General features: G+C 40.2%; 2 pseudogenes; one reads left to right on the top strand and one right to left on the bottom strand.

The window, feature by feature from the left end:
• Nucleotides 1-867: 867 nt before the first annotated feature.
• LOC147621162 (E3 ubiquitin-protein ligase XB3-like) lies at nt 868-2,301 on the bottom strand (annotated as a pseudogene).
• Nucleotides 2,302-6,385: 4,084 nt separating this feature from the next.
• Nucleotides 6,386-18,049, top strand: part of LOC147621161 (putative E3 ubiquitin-protein ligase XBAT31) — a 69,818-nt pseudogene continuing 58,154 nt past the window's right edge.

The raw sequence follows: 18,049 nt of genomic DNA, 5'->3' as shown, positions 1-18,049 counted from the left end.
ATGTCCCCGACTGTCTGTCTGCTGCCCCAAGAGTGCTCCCCTTAACTCCTCCTTGGGTGTCCTCCTCCTTGGGTGTGGTGCTCAAGAGGATCTCTCTCTACCTTGGGAAAGGGAGAGGGGTGTTGCCTCCATGCGTGCCATCGGAGTTGGCCATGCATGTATGTCGAAGGGGACCAGCGGTCAGAGGGGGTCGAAGAGCACTGGCGGGGGCGGTCAGAGGGCACCGGCGGTGATGGCGATTGGAGTCATCAGAGGGCACCGACGATCGGAGCCATCACAGAGGGCACCGGGGGTCAGAGTGGTCAGAGCAGTCGGAGGACATTGACGGTCGGAGTGGTTGGAGCACACCGGCGGTGATGGCGGTCGATCGGAGGGCATCGGCGATGATGGTGGTCGGAGCGGTTGGTGGAGTGTGGAGGAACTGGCTTTCCGTCGCCCACTACTACTCAATTCACCGTCCCATTGAATGCCAAGAAAACATAGGTGAGCCTCCGAGAAAAGCATCCGAGAAAAGCATCCGGCAACAAGTAGGCTGCCAAGCATACCTCATACAATGATCCTTCCAAGCAAACCTTTTGGAGAGATACAATATAAATAAAAATGAATCAACTAGGCTCCTGGGCAACTTCATCCAACGAGCTGTAGAAAAAAATGATTGAACAGGGAGCTCCTGGGACACTTTATCCAGCAAGCGATCACTAACTGTATTACCACTGTCATCCCTTGGGCAAAGCATCCGACAGAAGGTTACCTCAACAAAAGCACAAAAACCAATCTAAATACTAATCATCACTGGCCACTTCGTCTGGGCAAAACTTCTGGCACGAAGTCTAGGCATACAAGATACAGAATGAAATCTGGCCATGGCTAGTACATAAAATATTCCACCTCATTATAACAGAAAAATATTCACTTCTCCCAAGCATCAGTAGCATGTGCCAAGGCAGCCTCCCACCACAGAACTTTTGCTTCAGTGTCAAGACTGCTCATAAACTTTCACGGAGATGGCCATACCAAGGGCTTTGCAGTCCAAGGGTGGTTGAGAAGAGCTACACATGCACCTATTGTGTTATGGTATTGCATTATGGTATTGCAATGAAGAAGGCATGTGTCCTTCAGAGTTTCTCTGCAACCTAGCTACACCCCATGCTAAGAGCTCTTTAACACATTTAGATGATCCTCTATGTGCTACAAAATGCTGTAGAATGGCTGGACTAGGCTACCAAGTGTAGAGGTGTAACCCTCTATGTGCTGCAAAATGCAATGATGTGCTTCCAAAACCATAGCCGCTTCCACTAGATCTTGTAGGCACTGCACACATGAGAGATGCCTTACTTAAAAGCAAGCAAACTACTGTAGAATGGCTGGACCAAGCTACCAAGTGTAGAGGTGTAGCTCCACATGATGTTTGTGCCACTATGGGCATCTAGACAACATCCAAAACTTGTTGGACACAATCAAAGCGGTCGCTCTTTACTGCATAATGGAGGCATGTCCTCCCATTGGGAGCATCAAACAAGAGGATATCAGCTCTCCATGCCACAAACCGCTCAATGCAAAATACCCTTCCATTTTTATAAGCAAGCATGAGAGGCATCTGTCTATGATGATTCATTGCATTCAATGACACACCCTTCTCCAACAGCAACAAAAGTACCTCAGATCGGCCATGTGAGGCAGCATAATGCAAAGGTGAGAGGTGGCTCTGCGCGATCGAGAGAGTGCCGGGGGGGGAGTGACGAGAAGGGGGCCGGGTGAGAGAGGGAGAGAAGGGGGTGGTGAGTGCTGGGAGAGAGTGGGGTGAGGGAGATAAGGGGGGGTGAGAGAGGGAGAGAAGGGGGTGATGAGTGCGGGGAGAGAGTGGGGTGAGGGAGATAAGGGGGGGAGGGGGGTTTGCATGGACTTACAAGGGTTTGCATGGACTTACAAGAGGCATTTGCATGGACTTACAAGGATCTTCCAGGGATAGACCCAGCCATTTGCACTCACAAAATTTCACAAAAAGAAGGTAGTTGGCCGGTCACGAAGGGCATCTACCACGTGTATCTAAAATATTCCAAAGTGCGGAAGAAAGAGCTAGACAAGATGGAAGAGGCACATATCATCGTTCCCATTGAGCACTCCGAGTGGTTGTCACCTATAGTGGTGATTCCAAAAAAGAATACCAACAATGAAGGTTAATTGTATTAATGAAGGTGGTGTCACCCCTTCATTAATAGTCTAGTAGGGCGGGTAGTGCACCCCTTCATTAATAGTGGTGTCACAGGTTGCAGGAGGGCGGGTAGTGCATGCAGATGCCATACCTTCAATGTGGTGGCACCTTAGAAGTTTTCAAAATTCTTCTTGAGCAAGTCTCCAAGTGTTCTGTGATGTGTGCGGTTGGTGAGCCATGCCTCTCTCCGCTCTCTCATTTTCTCTCTCTCTCTCTCTGTCTCTCTGTCTCTCTGTCTCTCTCTCTCTCACCTTATTTTCTCTAATATAATAATGTTTAGTTTGTTATGGAATTATTCCTCCCTTTTGGCTGTCGCCTCCCCTCCTCGGTTTGTTGTAGCGCGCCTCCCCTCTCCTAGGTCTACTGTAGTGCACATCCCTTCCTCGGTGTCTTTCGCCGAGATAAGCTAGCATTCCTTGCACCTAGCTCTGTCATCAATAGTGTTCTGGAACCTTGCGCCATGTGTGTGTGTGTGTGAGAGAGAGAGAGAGAGAGAGAGAGAGAGAGAGAGAGAGAGAGAGAGAGAGAGAGAGAGAGAGAGAGAGAGAGAGAGAGAGAGAGAGAGATTGGTTGCATGCCCTCTGTTGGTCAATGGTGTCCTTGCATGCGGCCACGTTGGTGGAGAGCTTGGTTGTTTGGCCTCCCCTCCTTGTATGGACCGCGTTGGTTTGCGCCCGGCTCCCCTCCTTGCATGCATCCACGTCACCTCCCTCCCCCCCTCGACGGGTTTTTGAATAGTGTGTGTGTTAATTGAGAAAGAGAAGAGAGAGAGAGAGAGAGAGAGAGAGAGAGAGAGAGAGAGAGAGAGAGAGAGAGAGAGAGAGAGAGAGAGAGAGAGAGAGAGAGAGAGAGAGAGAGAGAAAGAGTATTGTGTGTGTGTGTGTTAATTTTATTAATGAAGGTTTTATTAATTTTAAAATTTAGTGAATAGTATGTGTGTGTTGTTTGAGGGTTTTTGAAAGTGTGTGTGAGAGAGAGAGCCAGAGAGAGAGAGAGAGAGAGAGAGAGAGAGAGAGAGAGAGAGAGAGAGAGAGAGAGAGAGAGAGAGAGAGAGACAAAGAGAGATAGAGAATGTGTATTTTGTGGGTGTGTGTGTGTGGGTTTTTGAAATAGTGTGTGTGTGTGTGTGTGTGTGTGAGAGAGAGAGAGAGAGAGAGAGAGAGAGAATTTTGTGGGTGTGTGTGTGGGTTTTTGAAATTGTGTGTGTGTGTGTGTGAGTGAGTGAGTGAGAGAGAGAGAGAGAGAGAGAGAGAGAGAGAGAGAGTATTTTGTGGGTGTGTGTGTGTGGGTTTTGAAATATGTTGAAAGTGATTTTAAAAGTTCTAGGAATAGTGCGTGTGTGTTGTTTGAGTGTTTTTGAAATATCGTGTGTGTGTGTGTGGTGTATATATATATACATATATATATATATAGAGAGAGAGAGAGAGAGTGTATTGTGTGTATGTGTGTGTTAATTTTATTAATTTTAAAAGTTAGTGAATAGTATGTGTGTTTTGTTTGAGGGTTTTTGAAAGTGTGTGTGTGTGTGTGTGTGAAAGAGAGAGAGAGAGAGAGAGAGAGAGAGAGAGAGTATTTTGTGGGTGTGTGTGTGCATTTTTGACATTGTGTGTGTGTGTGTGTGAGAGAGAGAGAGAGAGAGAGAGAGAGAGTGTATTTTGTGGGTGTGTGTGTGGGTTTTTGAAATAGTGTGTGTGTGTGTGTGTGTGTGTGTGAGAGAGAGAGAGAGAGAGTGTATTTTGTGGGTGTGTGTGTGGGTTTTAAAATATGTTGAAAGCATTTTTAAAAGTTTTATGAATGATTTAGTTTTGTGAATAGTTAGTGAATAGTGTGTGTGTGTGTGTTGCTTGAGGGTTTCTGAAATATTGTGTGTGTGTGTGTGTGTTTGTATGTGTGTGTGTGTGTGTGAGAGAGAGAGAGAGAGAGAGAGAGAGAGAGAAAGAGAGTATTGTTTGTATGTGTGTTAATTTTATTAATGAAACTTTTATTAATTCTAAAAGTGAGTGAATAGTATGTGTGTGTTGTTTGAGGGTTTTTGAAAGTGTGTGTGTGTGTGTGTGAGAGAGAGAGAGAGAGAGAGAGAGAGAGAGAGAGTATCTTGTGGGTGGGTGTGTGGGTTTTTGAAATAGTGTGTGTGTGTGAGAGAGAGAGAAAGAGAGAGAGAGAGAGAGAGAGTATTTTGTGGGTGGGTGTGTGGGTTTTTAAATATCAACCTATTCTTAACCCGGCTAATGCACGCCCTCCACATGGCAAATTCTTTTAGGGGTGTGCTGCCTTTGCACTCCATGCAACCGCCTCCTCCTTCAAACCACTGTCACCCGTAGGTTGCAAGTCCACGACACCTCCTCTTTGTCACCCGCAAGCTACAAGGGCCACCTTCTCCTGCAAGCTTGCAGGTCCAGACTCCACCCCTCCACCTCTCTAACCCAGAGGTTGCAAGGCGGGCAGTGCATGTAGCCACCATACCTTCAATGTGGTGCCTTAGGAGTTTTCAAAATTCCTCTCAAGCAAGTCTTGGAGTGTTCTGTGCTGTGTGCGGCTGGTGAGCCATTGTAACATACAATCCTAAGTTTTGGATGTTACAGATTTCAATAATGAATTCTAGTAAATTTTTAGCAATTTTTCAGAGCAGGTAAATATTCTAAGTGTTAAAATTAAGTAAAAATTCAAGATTGGGTTTTCAATTAGTTAGTATGCTCAAAAGAAGCCTTGAAGTGTGTAAATGGACATGCAAATCGAAATTTGATAAAAAAGTAAAACGTGATCCATTTTTGGAGTCGACTTTCCCATTCAACTGCTTTTGGCAATTCTGCCCGCCTCAAAGTTGTAGACCGCACATGTTCTAGTAATTTTAAGTACCCACATGACTAGTTTTTGATAACTGTGAACAAACTTATATTTGTTTTGTTGCAGCCTTGAGTGCAGATCTGAGAGACTTGCCAAATCTACAAACAACTCTTCCACAAGTTCTGGAGAGTAGACATCAACTCTCAATTAATCAAGACATCAAAAAATATATTGGGGAAGTCACAAGCACTCTTTCTATTATTTTTCTTTAAATTGTTTTGAGATTAAATAAATAAATCGATGAGTGTGTAAATGGGAGAATCTGAGTCAATGTACGGCATGCTTAACCATGGCACGACGGGGAAACACTGCAAGACGAGGAGAGGGGGGGTTTCTTGCAAAGAACTATTGTTGATTGCCTTAGTCCGACTCATAGAATAAACACTTTTGGAGTTAAAGAATTAGAAGATAGAATATTTGACTAGTTTGTGACTAGATTTCAGGTATAGCCTTGGGGGCTGTTTTACGAAGCATTTAGCTTTTCGTGCGGTTAGAATCGGATTTTGACATAAGAACAAAAGTTTTAGATGACAAAAAACTCTACAAGAGTGTATGAGATGCTAGAAAGTCAAATCTCTTTTGTTTTTGAGTTATTTGAGTAGTGCAAAGTGGGTCACTTGGTAGCTTTTGACAATTTCATGTTGAAAACACAACTTTGGTCGTTTGGAATGCTCTCAAAGAGACCTTAGAAATATTTTTTAGAGAACCAGTACTGAGATACGTTTTATAGAGCATTAGCATTCCTAAAACTTTGTAGTTTTAACTTTTCTCTAATTCTAAATAGATTGGAAGATATTACTCTCCCAAAGAGACCAGTTATTAAGCTTTGCCTTAGAAATTGCTATCAAGATTGGCTATCTTATCTATATAGACTGGATGGACTAACGTATAAGCATAGTTAAGACTTAGCTATAGAGACTAGAGATGATCTCACTGGTTAAAACATGAAAACTAATTCTGTTAAAAATAAAGATTCATATATAACTTGAAAGAATTAAAAGACTAAGAGAAGTTAAAGACTGTTTGAATTAAAAGCTTGTTTCTATACTTGAGGTTGATTTTGATTGATTTGAATATGCTTATCTTAAAATGTGGACTAGAGATCAGGGTAAGATGATTAGCATGACTTGTGATTGCTTTGTTTTGAAATCAATGATTGATATGCATGTGTATGATGATGAGACTCGACATGATATTTTGAGATTCGGGCTTGCCGTCTCCTTAGACGGGGAGCACCGGACAGAGAACGAGATTTATGCCCTCTGGGAGCCATGTGGTAGAACCCAGAGAGGACGAGATTTAGAAAGAGGCATACCCAGGATAGCCGCAATGTCCAGTGTGGAGGTTTGGTGGACGGGCATTGAAGAAAGCCCCAGATTGGATGGAATTTGGTCTATGACTAACCATGTTGTCGACCATGGTGATGATGACAAAGTCTTTGAGATTGACACATACATGGTGATTTATTGAGATGCTATGCTTGATTTGATAGAGATTTATATTATGTGAATGTTTTTTTTGAGATAACATGATTGTGAAAAGAATCTTGGATATGGCATGCATGCTTGTTTGCTATTTGTTGAGAAGGTTGATTTGATTATATTTCTATGTAGAAATAGCACGGTTAAGTGAGTTTTCAATGTTTTCTTAGACTAAGTTGTACAATTAAGATATGGTTAGAATATGGGACCGTCACAACCATGCCTCTCTCCCCTCTCTCATTTTCTCTCTCTCTCTTTTCTGTCTCTCCCTCTATCTCTCTCTCTGTCTCTCTCTCTCTCACCTTATTTTTTCTAATATAATAATGCTAAGTTTGTTTTAGAGGTGTTCCTCCCCTTTGGTTGCTGCCTCCCGTCCTCGGTCTAATATAATAATGTTAAGTTTGTTATAGAAGAGTGTGTGTGTGTGTGTGTGTGTGAGAGAGAGAGAGAGAGAGAGAGAGAGAGAGAGAGAGAGTGTGTATTTTGTGTGTGTGTGTGTGTGTTAATTTTATTAATGAAAGTTTTATTAATTTTAACAGTTAGTGAATAGTATGTGTGTTGTTTGAGGGTTTTTGAAAGTGTGTCTGTGTGTGTGTGTGTGAAGGAGAGAGAGAGAGAGAGAGAGAGAGAGGGAGAGAGAAAGAGAGAGAGAGAGTGTGTGTATTTTGTGGGTTTTTGAAATTGTGTGTGTGTGTGTGTGTGTGTGTGTGTGTGTGTGAGAGAGAGAGAGAGAGAGAGAGAGAGAGAGAGTATTTTGTGGGTGTGTGTGTGGGTTTTAAAATATGTTGAAAATGTTTTTAAAAGTTTTATGAAGGATTGAGTTTTGTGAATAGTTAGTGAATAGTGTGTGTGTGTGTGTGTTGTTTGAGGGTTTTTGAAATATCGTGTGTGTGTGTGTGTGTGTGTGTGTGTGTGTTGTTAAAATACAAGTGAATAGGGTGTGTGCGGGAACAAGCCCTTGGTTAGAGGCTGTAAAAGAGGATGTGTAAATGTGAAAGAACCCGTGAAAAGATGAGAAGAATCTACTGGGAGAGAATAAAGGGTAGCATGAGAAGATTTAGGAAGTGTGGAGTTATTCTGGGAGATATTCAGGGAAAAGAGAAGAGGTGGAGAGAATCAAGCAAGAGGTGGAGATATTCTGGGAGTAAATCATGGAGAAATCAATGGGATTTGATGCTTGATGTAAACTCTATAAATTGAAGCATAGCCCTAATGAGAATTTGCTAGTTTTTGAGTATCCATGCCTACATTAATCTATTTGCTAACTATCCACTAATTACGTCTTAATTATTTACTAATCACTTTATTAATGATGTTGATTTTAGTGTTTGATCCACCATAGCTCATCACAATGCTCAAATTTCAACATGGTATTAGAGCCATGCCTAGAATCCATCAGATTTATGAGCCCATTATCTAATTAGTTAGGATTAGTAGATAATTAGAAAATAATCAAAATTTTAGTTATTTTTTACTTCACCCCTTCACCCCCAGCCAATGGAGGATCTCATTCACCTTGCACACATAAAATTAGGGCAAGCCCTTCTAACACAAGCTAGCCAACTCCCTTGGCTTCAAGCCCATGAAAACGGCGTAGCAAACCATCAGCGAAGGAAGGAGAAATCGACGATTTGGCCGGCGCGTTTTTTTTGAGTAATTAGAAGATCTCTCCTCCATCAAATCAAATCAAATGCTTCTAATTCCTCCTAGCCCAAGGTGTATTCAAGCATGCTCTACAAGCTGGTGAAGACAGAATTCAATTTCATCAAGTCTACAGTGAGATCCAAGCTCTTCATCTAATCTACAGGTGACTTTGGTAAAACAGAGATTAAGCTTTTAATATTTGGTCAAATCTTGTGGTTCTTGGCTTAATCCTCTACTAGTGTAAGATCCCTGTTCCCACCGAGCAACAGATTCGGGATACTAGCAGCGGAAGTAGCACTTCTCGCACGGGACAGGGGTCCCACACTCGGGGCCTCACCCACGGATATCCGAATAAGAGACTAATCCGTCGGTTGTTCCAAAACCGAACCCGAAAAAACTTCCTTTACCGGAAAGCACGGGTGATTCCACCAGGATAACTTTTTACTCTAACGTAGTCAAGATCATTTCTGATCGAGCTGATCCAATTGCATCTATAAGATACTTGGTCAGGTCAAGGAAGAACTTGCACTTGGATCATTGGGATCAACGCTTTTTTCCCCATTCAAGAGGCACAGCCGTTGATTCCTATCCATAGAACAGTTACTGTCCGGGATTTATTTTATCTATCGTAAAAACAAAAGTTTGAGTCTCGATTTACGGATCCATCAGTCCAGCCTAACCCCATCCAATCCCATGGGTTAGCCAACCGCCCAACCACTGTAGTGATGGAATCCAATTAAGAATTTGGTTAGGTTTTGTCCCGGGTACCAAGGAAAAGAGTTCCAAGGCCCCCTAGCCGGATGTTCATGCAAAAATAAAACTAGTCACACCACTCACACACCCAATATGAAATTGCCTTTTCACAGATTCAACCAGTTTAAAACAATCCTTTAATAAAACCATAGTATCATTGATCACCATCTTCCAATTTATCCAATTGATTCTTAATTTCCCATCATTCCTTCATCAGAGTATCTATGGCATCATTGGCAACTAGAACGCTCAGGAGCCGTTTCGATAGTTCCTAGCCCATAATACTCGGCAATATAATCACTTATCAAGATGGACTCTCGTTGAAGATCAGCAAGATCAACCAACAGATCCATATAAAGAGCCATGGACTCATCCATTGAAGACCAGCAAGGTCAATCAACCAGATCCATGCCCGATTTCAGAAAACAACTCCTACTCTTGTTCCAATATCTTCCTCGACGCACGCGTGGGTATCCTAGGCGACCCAGAGCCCGAGCACCGTATGGTCAGCACCCTCTAGGATCCTTCGCAGGTGACCTAGCGCTTCACTCATAGGCCGCTTCCTTGGCCCCTCATCCACCGTACCGGAAGCTCACCATTTTAATCGCACCGAGGCTGGTCAAGACCTCGGCCGACCTTGCTACGCGAGACGTCCTTCATTGACTCTCCGTCAGCAGTTGCAACTTTATCATCACGACCTTAATCACAAGACGGCCAAAATGCTCCCCCCAGCATTCTTGACATAAAACAATCATTTACAAACAGCATTTACAAACAGTTTACAAATACAATTTCTATATTAACTCTCATTTTTCCACATTATCCCTCATCAACCCACCTTACTTATTCCACATTCCATATCCACATTCACATCCATACATCCACATCTACATGCATACATTCATATCTACACGCATACATCCACAACTCCATGCATACATCCACATCCACATTCACATTCACATCCATACATTTACATCTACATGCATACATCCACCTCCACATTCACATCCACATCTATACATCTACATCTACATGCATACATCCACAACTCTATGCATACATCCACATCCACATTCACATTCACCTCCATACATCTACATCTACATGCATACATCCACCTCCACACTCACATCCACATCTATACATCTACATCTACATGCATACATCCACCTCCACATCTACATCCACATCTACATCTACATGCATACATCCACCTCCACATCCACATCTACATCTATACATCTACATCTACATGCATACATCCACATCTCCATTCACATCTACATCTATACATCTACATCTACATGCATCCATCCACCTCCACATCCACGTGGATCCACATCTATACATCTACATCTACATGCATCCATCCACATCTCCATTTACATCCTCATCTACACATCTATTTCTACATGCATACATCCACATCTTCATGCATACATCCACCTCCACATCCACATCCACATCTACATCTACATGCATACATCCACCTCCACATCCACATCTACATCTATACATCTACATCTACATGCATACATCCACATCTCTATTCACATCTACATCTATACATCTACATCTACATCTACATCTACATCTACATGCATCCATCCACCTCCACATCCACATCTACATCTATACATCTACATCTACATACATACATCCACATCTCCATTCCCATCTACATCTATACATCTACATCTACATGCAACCATCCACCTCCACATCCACATCCACATTTATACATCTACATCTACATGTATACATCCACATCTCCATGCATACATCCACCTCCACATTCACACTCACATCCATACCTCTACATCTACATGCAAACATCCATATCTCCATGCATAATAATATTCTTTTAATTAATCTAGGATGATAATTCCTAGAATATGGTAGGAAGTCCTCTTTTTATGCTTTGAATGAAATTATGTTATGCGTAATTTCTATAAAAATTTTGCCATAGCTCCGCTACTATGACTGATAAATCTCAATTTTTTCTAAGGGATAAGGCTTATCATTAAGGAAATAATTAGAATGGTCTCTAATTGGATCATCAATCCATAATGGATTGAATTATCGATATACATAACTAAAGCATAGAAAAAAGCCATTAATTTAGCCTCAAGCATAGCTTAATCTTGGATTAAGGAGAAGCCTTATGAAAAGCTTCATTTGGATTGAAAAGGATCATGAGTATGACCATTTCTTAAGTGAGAGAGAGAAAGACCATTAGAATTAAATATAAATAGAATTTTATGTAATTCTTTACTATCATTAATTAATTAACTTCAATAGCATTTCAAAAACCATATCAATTAAGCTTCTCAAGCTTGAGAGGGGTTAAGAAGAGAGAATCATTGAGAAATTAAAGAAAAAGATCAAAATTCACTATACTTATCTTATAATTTGCTTGATTCTTTGATCACGGTAGAGGCCCCCAACCAATCAATTGGTTTAGTATGTTGATGGAGCCACCAATGGAGATTGATGAAAGAGAGAAGTGTCAAAAACTAGTGATTATTAAAGAATTCACCGTTCTTGGCTTAGGTAGAGTAGAGTAACAATGCATAAGACATTATATCTTTTTCAACAAGGGAAGGCTTCTATTTATAGGAAAAATTGAGCTCCTAACCAAACAAACTGATTCTAGAATTTTCCAAGTCAATTTGGTTGAATTTGGACTAGATTTGGGCCTAGTTTGGTTACTTTTTGATTCGATTTGGTTCCATTTTGATTTGGTTTGGTTCAAGAGATATGAGAGATAAAAATATCACATTATTTTTGAGTTTAAAACTCATTCAAGCATGTGAAATATGCACCTCCTTTAAAGAACTCCCCTTCCTTACATATGTGTCAAAATTCTATTGCTCATAGTTTTTTTACTAATAAACCTTGTACATTTTCAACTCTTCATCTTATGTGAAATATGCACCTTCTTTAAAGAACTCTCCTTCCTTACATATGTGTCAAAATTTTATTGCTCATAGTTTTTTTACTACTAAACCTTGTACATTTTCAACTCTTCATCTTATGTGAAATATGCACCTTTTTTAAAGAACTCTCCTTCCTTACATATGTATCAAAATTCTATTGCTCATAGTTTTTTACTAATAAACCTTGTACATTTTCAACTCTTCATCTTATGTGAAATATGCACCTTCTTTAAAGAACTCTCCTTCCTTACATATGTGTCAAAATTCTATTGCTCATAGTTTTTTACTAATAAACCTTGTACATTTTCAACTCTTCATCTTATGTGAAATATGCACCTTCTTTAAAGAACTCTCCTTCCTTACATATGTGTCAAAATTCTATTGCTCATAGTTTTTTACTAATAAACCTTGTACATTTTCAACTCTTCATCTTATGTGAGCATTTACTCATTTTTGGGTATCTTCTTTTACAAATTGGATTTATCTCCTCCCTACACATGGATTGATGCTATTGGTCCATAGGAACCTGAATTGGACCATAATCTAAAAATTTCTGAAAAATCTAGACCCTTAGACTAAGGTTCTTTATACCTATTTCCAATTAATTCAAATTGCACATTGGAAAATTCTTTTTGAATTTCTGTTTCAGGGGAACTTATTTTAATAAGATGAGTTATTTTTCTATCCAAAAATATTCATAATCTGAATATTCTCTCTCTAGGCTAAAACAGTTAGAAACAAGGTCTTTATATTTCTGAAGAGGGATTGATTACAGGGGAATATGCTAGACATCAAAAAGGGGTTGGGGGAGGAATCTTACATTCTACCCCACTTAAAAAATGCGAGATGTCCTCATCTCGCAACTGGGATAATTTCGCAAGATGCACGAATATGAGACTTAGAGAAAAATTTTAATCAAGATTAACCACCAAGAAAAGTCTTAAAGAAAGCAAGATAAGAACAAGATTTAAACTTTATTCATTCTCGGAACTTATACAGTAAAGATAGAACTCTTTACACTTCCATAAGCCCGTCCATCATATGGTCACAAAAGCAGCACTCACAAGCTGCACAAGTATAGGGTAACTCATCTATGGGAATGATCCTGCTGGTTATTGCCGCACCTATCTCAGTGGTATGGGGTGATCTAACAAAAGGACCTCTGAGAGGCAAGCCAAAAACGGGATAAAGGCATATCTTCTCATGAGGAAGAAAACAAGCCAGTAAGAAGACCCGCTCAGAAAACCCAAGATGCCTTGATCTCATGACGCAATAGTATCGGGGACCCAAACCCAAAGCTTCAATAACCATGGCCAAGCGGACATTGTTACGAAAGTGCTGCTGACCCCAGGGTGTTACCCTAGTTATGTTTTGATAGGTCCGCCATTTGGTCTGCGCTACAGAAGTTCCTAGGTGAGGAAAAAGTGAGCGCTCATACTGTTCTATAAAGTCTTTCTTCACAGACTCTCTTGCGTCTTGAAGGTGAGAAATCATCATGGATAAAACTAGTTCTTGTTGCCAAGCCATGAAGGAGATTAAGAAAGAAAGGAGATTGATGGGAGTAAGATTATTGTGAGCGATAAGTAAAAGTTACGACTTATATAAAGGAAGGAGCTAGCATAACCTAGAAGCCAACGGTAACTTGCCACTGAAGTTTTACCGTCTTTCCATGATTTGTGATTGACACATTTTTCTATAGAAGGCATTAAGATTTTTGAGATGAGGAGATAAAAGAAACTTGTAGGCTAAGTCACCTACTTTCATTGAATTCAGATATAAGGGTCACAATATCTGGGGGATAACTTCTTATACTCCCCAAGAGATAAAGAACTTCTTTTGGGCCGTACTCGAATGAAAACCAAAACCTTGGTATCCAAAACACCGATTCTCACTTCTGAACTCATTGTTCTAAATCCTTAAAACAGGTGGGACTCCTGAGAAGTATTCTAGGGAAAGGGTCTTCCTTTTCTAAACAGAAACTTTCTTTTATTTTAGAGAGGGAATAATTATAAGATCAGAAAGGGAGATTCTTACTCCTGTATACCTCGAAGGCTGGGGAGGAATCTTACATTCTACCCCACTTAAAAAGTGCGAGATGTCCTCATCTCGCAAGGTAGAGGACAGCTCTTTTTCTTAAGATATAATTTTATTCTGGGGTTCCTTATATTCTGGTCAACCCAACAGAACACTGGGATAAATATCCCTTATATAGAACTCAAATAACAATTCATTCAGATCATATCATTCATATCTTTAACATGATAATGATCCATTAGACCGCAAAGTTTCCTTCGGAACCTTCCTCCACGGAAATTTCAGTCAAGCAAGTTCTCAATTTGACATCCCTTAACTTGATCTACCGGTCAAGTATTAACAGTAGCAATCTAATAGCACAACCCACTAACCTCATAGTGATTTGCTGAATTCATTATCATCATTTTAGTTATGAATATCATCACAGGGACTCGTCCCATTCCCCCTCATTGTGGTTTCATTATATTTCAACTAATTTTTTAAAAATCAACATTTTTCAATCAGCATTTTCAATCAGAATCCAAATCAATTCATCCATTCTCAAACAGAATTAAAAATCATATCAATCACATTCGAAATCATCATCTAGATAGCATTAACGCTTATAATTTCAAGTCTTAGATTTACTCGTATATACTGTCAGTAAAGAGCTGCAGTATACTCTCGGTATATACGGGTAGTCACGGCCCTTGGAATTATAAGGTAAATACTATCATGTCTAGGCCTCAAGCAAGTCAGGGATTCTATATAATTGCGGTACTTCCATCTGAAGAACCAATTACCAAATTATGAATTTCAGTTTGAATATCAAATTGTATGAATTATATCACACAATTATAACTTTTTTGTGTTTCTTGATAAATTTTTGACATATTTGTCTTCTCAGTTGATCTTTATTAACCAAATGCTCTGATACCAACTGTAAGATCCCTGTTCCCACCGAGCAACAGATTCGGGATACTAGCAGCGGAAGTAGCACTTCTCGCACGGGACAGGGGTCCCACACTCGGGGCCTCACCCACGGATATCCGGATAAGAGACTAATCCGTCGGTTGTTCCAAAACCGAACCCGAAAAAACTTCCTTTACCGGAAAGCACGGGTGATTCCACCAGGATAACTTTTTACTCTAACGTAGTCAAGATCATTTCTGATCGAGCTGATCCAATTGCATCTATAAGATACTTGGTCAGGTCAAGGAAGAACTTGCACTTGGATCATTGGGATCAACGCTTTTTTCCCCATTCAAGAGGCACAGCCGTTGATTCCTATCCATAGAACAGTTACTGTCCGGGATTTATTTTATCTATCGTAAAAACAAAAGTTTGAGTCTCGATTTACGGATCCATCAGTCCAGCCTAACCCCATCCAATCCCATGGGTTAGCCAACCGCCCAACCACTGTAGTGATGGGATCCAATTAAGAATTTGGTTAGGTTTTGTCCCGGGTACCAAGGAAAAGAGTTCCAAGGCCCCCTAGCCGGATGTTCATGCAAAAATAAAACTAGTCACACCACTCACACACCCAATATGAAATTGCCTTTTCACAGATTCAACCAGTTTAAAACAATCCTTTAATAAAACCATAGTATCATTGATCACCATCTTCCAATTTATCCAATTGATTCTTAATTTCCCATCATTCCTTCATCATCTCGCATCTGGGATAATTTCGCAAGATGCACGAATATGAGACTTAGAGAAAAATTTTAATCAAGATTAACCACCAAGAAAAGTCTTAAAGAAAGCAAGATAAGAACAAGATTTAAACTTTATTCATTCTCGGAACTTATACAGTAAAGATAGAACTCTTTACACTTCCATAAGCCCGTCCATCATATGGTCACAAAAGCAGCACTCACAAGCTGCACAAGTATAGGGTAACTCATCTATGGGAATGATCCTGCTGGTTATTGCCGCACCTATCTCAGTGGTATGGGGTGATCTAACAAAAGGACCTCTGAGAGGCAAGCCAAAAACGGGATAAAGGCATATCTTCTCATGAGGAAGAAAACAAGCCAGTAAGAAGACCCGCTCAGAAAACCCAAGATGCCTTGATCTCATGACGCAATAGTATCGGGGACCCAAACCCAAAGCTTCAATAACCATGGCCAAGCGGACATTGTTACGAAAGTGCTGCTGACCCCAGGGTGTTACCCTAGTTATGTTTTGATAGGTCCGCCATTTGGTCTGCGCTACAGAAGTTCCTAGGTGAGGAAAAAGTGAGCGCTCATACTGTTCTATAAAGTCTTTCTTCACAGACTCTCTTGCGTCTTGAAGGTGAGAAATCATCATGGATAAAACTAGTTCTTGTTGCCAAGCCATGAAGGAGATTAAGAAAGAAAGGAGATTGATGGGAGTAAGATTATTGTGAGCGATAAGTAAAAGTTACGACTTATATAAAGGAAGGAGCTAGCATAACCTAGAAGCCAACGGTAACTTGCCACTGAAGTTTTACCGTCTTTCCATGATTTGTGATTGACACATTTTTCTATAGAAGGCATTAAGATTTTTGAGATGAGGAGATAAAAGAAACTTGTAGGCTAAGTCACCTACTTTCATTGAATTCAGATATAAGGGTCACAATATCTGGGGGATAACTTCTTATACTCCCCAAGAGATAAAGAACTTCTTTTGGGCCGTACTCGAATGAAAACCAAAACCTTGGTATCCAAAACACCGATTCTCACTTCTGAACTCATTGTTCTAAATCCTTAAAACAGGTGGGACTCCTGAGAAGTATTCTAGGGAAAGGGTCTTCCTTTTCTAAACAGAAACTTTCTTTTATTTTAGAGAGGGAATAATTATAAGATCAGAAAGGGAGATTCTTACTCCTGTATACCTCGAAGGCTGGGGAGGAATCTTACATTCTACCCCACTTAAAAAGTGCGAGATGTCCTCATCTCGCAAGGTAGAGGACAGCTCTTTTTCTTAAGATATAATTTTATTCTGGGGTTCCTTATATTCTGGTCAACCCAACAGAACACTGGGATAAATATCCCTTATATAGAACTCAAATAACAATTCATTCAGATCATATCATTCATATCTTTAACATGATAATGATCCATTAGACCGCAAAGTTTCCTTCGGAACCTTCCTCCACGGAAATTTCAGTCAAGCAAGTTCTCAATTTGACATCCCTTAACTTGATCTACCGGTCAAGTATTAACAGTAGCAATCTAATAGCACAACCCACTAACCTCATAGTGATTTGCTGAATTCATTATCATCATTTTAGTTATGAATATCATCACAGGGACTCGTCCCATTCCCCCTCATTGTGGTTTCATTATATTTCAACTAATTTTTTAAAAATCAACATTTTTCAATCAGCATTTTCAATCAGAATCCAAATCAATTCATCCATTCTCAAACAGAATTAAAAATCATATCAATCACATTCGAAATCATCATCTAGATAGCATTAACGCTTATAATTTCAAGTCTTAGATTTACTCGTATATACTGTCAGTAAAGAGCTGCAGTATACTCTCGGTATATACGGGTAGTCACGGCCCTTGGAATTATAAGGTAAATACTATCATGTCTAGGCCTCAAGCAAGTCAGGGATTCTATATAATTGCGGTACTTCCATCTGAAGAACCAATTACCAAATTATGAATTTCAGTTTGAATATCAAATTGTATGAATTATATCACACAATTATAACTTTTTTGTGTTTCTTGATAAATTTTTGACATATTTGTCTTCTCAGTTGATCTTTATTAACCAAATGTTCTGATACCAACTGTAAGATCCCTGTTCCCACCGAGCAACAGATTCGGGATACTAGCAGCGGAAGTAGCACTTCTCGCACGGGACAGGGGTCCCACACTCGGGGCCTCACCCACGGATATCCGGATAAGAGACTAATCCGTCGGTTGTTCCAAAACCGAACCCGAAAAAACTTCCTTTACCGGAAAGCACGGGTGATTCCACCAGGATAACTTTTTACTCTAACGTAGTCAAGATCATTTCTGATCGAGCTGATATCACATTATTTTTGAGTTTAAAACTCATTCAAGCATGTGAAATATGCACCTCCTTTAAAGAACTCCCCTTCCTTACATATGTGTCAAAATTCTATTGCTCATAGTTTTTTTACTAATAAACCTTGTACATTTTCAACTCTTCATCTT

Source organism: Cibotium barometz, chromosome 30, assembly GCF_041138505.1.
Source record: "Cibotium barometz isolate CiBa-2024 chromosome 30, ASM4113850v1, whole genome shotgun sequence".
Classification (NCBI taxonomy): domain Eukaryota; kingdom Viridiplantae; phylum Streptophyta; class Polypodiopsida; order Cyatheales; family Cibotiaceae; genus Cibotium; species Cibotium barometz.
The sequence above is the reverse complement of the archived record's forward strand: the minus strand, read 5'-3'. Positions and strand labels throughout refer to the sequence as shown.